This window comes from Lithobates pipiens, unplaced genomic scaffold (genome assembly GCF_037356315.1).
Source record: "Lithobates pipiens isolate NorthernLeopardFrog02 unplaced genomic scaffold, aLitPip1_a1.2 Scaffold_1, whole genome shotgun sequence".
NCBI classification, from domain to species: Eukaryota; Metazoa; Chordata; class Amphibia; order Anura; family Ranidae; genus Lithobates; species Lithobates pipiens.
The window spans coordinates 69,682,118-69,688,436 of record NW_027507685.1 but is presented as its reverse complement, the minus strand read 5'-3'; positions in this window follow the sequence as shown (position 1 = coordinate 69,688,436).

Below are 6,319 nucleotides of genomic sequence, written 5' to 3'. Positions count from 1 at the left end.
ACAGCATGCACAATCTCCTACCACTGACTGCAAGCTCTATTTAAAACGAGCAAGATAGCTAGCTATATAGATGGATATAGCGGTGTATACTGGGTTCAGAGCACGCAGACAGCACGCACAATCTCCTACCACTGACTGCAAGCTCTATTAAAAAAGAGAAATATAGCTAGCTATGTAGGTGAATATAGCGGTGTATACTGCGGTCAGGGCACGCAGACAACAACCACTACAGAAGAGCAAGAACGAAAAATCGGCCGATGACGATCGGTGTATACTGTGTTGAAGGTACACAGAACACCCACTAACTCCTACAGACGCCAACACACTACACAAGGCCGCCGCGCTGGCGGCGTTATATAGTGTGGGGCGTGTACTACACAGCCTGAGCTATGATTGGCCACAGGCATCCTGCCTGTGGCCAATCATGGCTCTCCTCGCTGCCGGCGCTGTGATTGGCCAAGCATGCGGGGTCACAGTGCATGCTTGGCCAATCATGAGCCAGCAATGCACTGCGATGGCGCAGTGCATTGTGGGCCGTGAGCGCCACACGAATTTGGCGCGAACGGCCCATAATGTTCGGAATTCGCCGAACGGGCGAACAGCCGATGTTCGAGTCTAACTTATGTTCGACTCGAACACGAAGCTCATCCCTACCGGCAGATTGTGTCGCCACTGAATGTCAGCAAGGCGAGCCATGGCCGTGTAAGATCTTCTGAAATGGAATTTTCCTTGCCTGCCGTAACATGTCCTGGACCCCAGGGTATTTGATAACGAATCGCTGCACGACCAAGTTTAAGACGTGTGCCATGCATGGCACGTGTGTAATTTTGCCCTATTCAATGCGCTAAGCAGATTGGCACCGTTGTCACACACCACTTTACCAACTGTCTAATTGAGCGGTGTTAGCCACTGATCTGCCTGTGAACGCAAAGCTGAAAGGAGTGCAGGGCCAGTGTGGCTCTTGGCTTCCAGGCACAACAGACACAGCACAGCATGGCAACGTCTCACCTGGCATGTCGAATAGGTTCTGGGGAGCTTGGGCGGCGCAGAGGAAGAGACGCTAGCAGCGGAAAAGGAGGAGTCAGCCAAGGAGGAGAGGGAGGAGGATGGAGTAGGAGGAGGAGAAGAAGAGCCAGGCCTGCATGCAATCCGTGGCGGTAAAACCAAATCTACACGGGTGCCACGGGTTACATGCTTGACGGCCATCAGAAGGTTAACCCAGTGGGCAGTAAAAGTGATATACCTTCCCTGCCCGTGTTTGCTAGACCACGTGTCTGGGGTCAGATGTATCCTGGCACCGACACTGTGCCAGAGATACATTCACTTGCCGCTGAACATGGCCATATAGCTTTGGGATGCCCTTCTGTGAGAAATACTTCCTTCCTGGGACCTTCCATTTTGGTGTTCCAATGGCCACAAATTTTCGAAAGGCCTCCGAGTCCACCAGTTTATATGGCAGTAGTTGGCGGGCTATCAGTTCTGACAAGCCAGCCGTCAACCGTTTGGGCAAGAGGGTTATCCGGCGTCATCATTTTTTTACGTTCGAACATTTGACTCATGGAAGCCTGCCTTTTTCCAGAAAAATGTGAGGATGGCATGATGGAAGGTAGAGTGGAGGACAATTGTGAGGAGAGAGAGAAGGAAAAGTAGAAGAAGAGGCTGGACGGTGAGAGCCTGGAGTGTGGCTTTGTGGGTTCCGTTGCTCCCACTGGGCTCGGTGATGGCAGCTCATGTGCCCCATCCCTAGGTGAGTGTTGGGCTTACTGCGACTTATGCGTTGACTGCAGATGGCAACACTATTGTCAGCAGTGGACGTGTAACCGTACATGGTTGATGCCTCGCTCCTGATACATTAGTAGTCTGCTTTGTCCCTCCTGTGCAATGTAAGTCCTTCCTGCTTCTCCTCCCTATCTGCTGGTCCATATCTCCCTCTGAACTCCCCTCCTCTTCCTCTCTTGTGGGCACCCATGTGACATCACTAGACACGTCATCATCGACGTCACCTTCCCCACCGCTATAATTAGAGATCTTGGAGTAGGCAGCAACACCGGGGACCAACCTCCTCCTTGGGCAGATCTGGGTACTGTCGTCAGACTGCTGAGTGGCGGTTGTTGCTACCTCCTCTTCCTGATCCAATGCCAAGAGTGGCTGCGCATCGGAAATGTCTTGATATGGATCAGAAAATAATTCCTGTCACTCAAGCAGAAGGTATATGGTGGTGGTGGTGTTGGTGGTAGTGTCTTTGGGGGTGCACATAGCAGAGAGTGAAGAAGAGGGTGCAGATTGAGAGGATGAGGAGGGTGCAGAAGATTAAGGCTGAGTGAGCCACTCAACCAAGTCTGGTGCGTGCTTTGACGTAATCGCACGCACCTTCTGCAATTTGCCACTTTGGCTCAAGCCTGTTGCTCCTGCCCTACCCCTACCACCCCTGCGGAAGGGCCTGCCTCTTCCTCTGCCTGTCATTTTTTTAACCCCCCTAGCGGTAATCCCAAGTCTGGCACGGGTTGGGATTTTAATTACAGGAGCGGTAACCCCGAGCCAGACTCGGGATCGCATCGCTCGATGCAGGGGAGGACACAGGGAGAGTTACTTACCTTGTCCCCTGGATCCAGCGATGTCCGCCGCGCTGTGTGATCGAGCTGTCCTCCGCTCGATTCACAGTGCCGAGTGCCGCCGAGCTCCGTTCCCTGCGGCGTTACGGCGCACGGGAGCGGAGAACGGCGGCAAATTCAAAAAAGTTAAAGTACACAAAACACACACAGCACTGTAATCTTACAGATTACAGTGCTGTATTAAAAAATACACACCCCCTTTGTCCCTAGTGGTCTGTGCAGTGCCCTGCATGCACTTTTATATTATAAATACTGTTTTTTTCTGCCTGGAATTTGGAGATTGTCCATAGCAGCCAAAACTTGTCCCTTTTTCAGTGTTTTAGGATTTGATTACATTATTGAATATTTTTTATTATTCTTTATTATATTATAAACTTTATCATACCCGAAATGTCTGCTAGACTCTGGTTTGAACAGATTTAAAGGGGTTCTGCACTCATAATACAACATTTGCCCATTCTGTTGCCTCTAGTTAATATATCTCATAATGCCACCTGTTTTTTTTTTTTGATTCACCTACCTTTTGTAATCTTCAGTACTTTATTTTAAACCCCTGCGGCGATGGGCGGTCTCTTGCGGGGATCAGCGTAATTTCCTGTTGAAGCCCGCACTGTCTCCTGGGATCTCGTTCGTGTAATCCCAGGAGACATTGCGGCTAATGCACCCGACATCTCGCGAGATTTCGGGTGCTACAGCCGACATCTCGCGTGATTTTGGTAATTACAGCCGAGATCTCGCGAGATCTCGGCTGTAATTACCGAAATCACGCGAGATGTCGGCTGTAGCACCCAAAATCTCGCGAGATGTCGGCTGTAGCACCCGAAATCTCGCGAGATGTCGGCTGTAGCACCCGAAATCTCGCGAGATGTCGGGTGCATTAGCCGCAATGTCTCCTGGGATTACACGAACGAGATCCCAGGAGACAGTGCGGGCTTCAACAGGAAATTACGCTGATCCCCGCAAGAGACCGCCCATCGCCGCAGGGGTTTAAAATAAAGTACTGAAGATTACAAAAGGTAGGTGAATCAAAAAAAAAAAACAGGTGGCATTATGAGATATATTAACTAGAGGCAACAGAATGGGCAAATGTTGTATTATGAGTGCAGAACCCCTTTAAGAGCGTTATTCCTAAGAATTACAGGACTACAAAATAAAACGCCAGATTTCCATGCAAAATAATTGTACCGCTTTCAGCACCTAAAACCGGACTGAATCATACCGCCAGGGAGGTTAAATGACCCTGTGACAAAAGTCTCTAGAGAAGTGCAGTATGTATGTGGAAGAAGGTATATAACACCACGCTTCAATCTGTCGTTTTTGGGGGCCACTGGTCTATCACACTAATTATAATACTTTTTTTTTATTGCGTTTGTCACTCTTTGTAGTATCGCTGCAGAACCGCTCAGCAGTCACAATGCTGCACAGTGGAAATGCACGATACTATGCTTTCTATATGTGCAAGTATTTTATACATGTATTACACACCTATATACTGCACACCAAATAGTACACCTATACCAGTCCTTAAAAGGATCTTTGTGGACCTAGTAGCTAGTGATTTGCAGACTGTCCCTCAGTCCCTACACTGATAAAAGACAGCTGCAGAAACGAGCTGTAATCTGCAGTGCACCAGCACCCTATATATTGTACACCTATACCAATCCTTAAAAGGACCTTTGTGGACCTAGTAGCTAGTGATTGCAGACAGTCCCTCACTGATAAAAGACTGCTGCAGAATCGGGCAGCAGTCAGCAGCAGTGCACCAGCACCGCATATACTGTACACCTATACCAGTCCATAAAAGGACCTTTGTGGACCTAGTAGTAATAGCTAGCTAGTGATTAAACTGATTGTCCCTGCTCCACACAGCGTCCTGTTCCTACACTGACAAAAGACAGCTGCAATCACCAGCACAGCAGTGCACTGAACCCTATATACTGTACTACACCTATACCAGTCCTTAAAAGGACTTTTGTGGACCTAATAGCTAGTGATTTGTGTCACTACAGTCTCTCTCTGCTGCACACAGCGTCCTGTCCCTGCACTGACATAAGACAGAATGTAAAATGGCCACCAGATCAGGTCTATTTATAAGGTAGGGGGTATGTCCAATTGTCCATGTGTTGAAATGTCTCAATTGGCTGTCCTGTACCCCATGATGGATGTGTCATCATGGGTCAAAGTTCTTTCACACTGTAAACATAAATGTCCGCTGAGCGAACAGCGGAAATAGTCCACCGGTTTGGCGAATCGCGAACACTCAAAATTCGCCACGAACCAACCGCTGGGCGAACAGTTTGGCCATCCCTATTCCCAGTATTATTTTCCCCTTAGCTTCATCCCTTTGGGGATTGCCCATAAGGATTCCACCTCCCCCAAGCTCCCTTAGTGATGGCATCTCTCACATTCACTTGTACATTATTCTTGATATATAGGCATACCCCTCCCATTTTTTTTACCCCCCCTAGCCTTGAGATAAAGGATATACCCTTGAATATTTGCCAGCCAGTCATGAGAGCTGTTGAACCAGGTCTGAAATTCCCACAAAATCCAAATCCTCCTTGTACAAGAGTATCTCTAGATCACCCATCTTGTCTGCCAGGCTCCTGGCATTGGTGAACATGCCACGTAGTTTAGACCAGTCGCATATTATCCTCTTATTGAGTGTTCTGAGATTGCAGTTAGAACTTGCTACTATACTTACCTTGGGTTTATGTGCTTTGGTCAACCTACCACTAATGCCCCCAATACTACCCTCTGGAATATGTTCTGTGCTGACTATCTCTACCTCTGGACCCTCCCCTCCATCGCCTAGTTTAAAAACACCTCTAACATTTTGGCCATCTTCATTCTTAGCTCATCTGCACCCTCCTCATTTTTTTCCCCCGGGCCGCTCTGATGCCCCATACAAAGGCCGCACCACATCCAAAATTCGATCCGTATCCATATCCATATCCGTATCTATATTGCGCAATTGCGTATAGTTTATATACTGTTTTTGTGCGTGTTTGCTAAATTAAAGTGGGCCGGTCTGGGTGATGTCCCAGTCCAGCCCTGGTGCTTCTGCAGTAGTCATTGGTCCTTTTTACAACCTCTCTAGAGTGTTAATTCATGATTTAATATGCATTGCAGTAAGGCAGCCCTTTCATTTTGCCAACATGGCACACAAAAATCACATGGAAGTGCACTGGCAAGGTGTGCTGGGGTTCCATTCCATAAAAATGGCATCACAACGTGGATCATGAGTTACCGCAGGTTATCGCACATATAAGTGTGTTTCCAGTGTTTATACTTGGCCGTGTGGTTGTCACACATAGATCAACCTCCTGCTGCCATTCACCAACTTTTTAAAAAGTTACAAGTATAGCCTGAATAGGTGATGTAAGTATAGTCTGAATAAGCAGAGACCCGGTGGTGACATTACTGGGGCTAAAATATGTTATGTAATGAAAACAGAAAGGTTTTATTTAAAAGTTTAATTAGGGGGGACCAGAGAAGATAAAATATATGCAGACCATACCTCAGCTTCAAACATTATCTCAAATATTTTTTTTAACTCTTTAAGTTTCAACATACGTCAAAAAGAACAGGAAAATCAGTTATGATCTAAATGCAACAGATATCCAAAGAAATAAATGTCAGTTGCTGACAAGCATTTAATAAATGCCAGACTCTCCTGTAAGTTTGATCAGTGATATATGATTTGA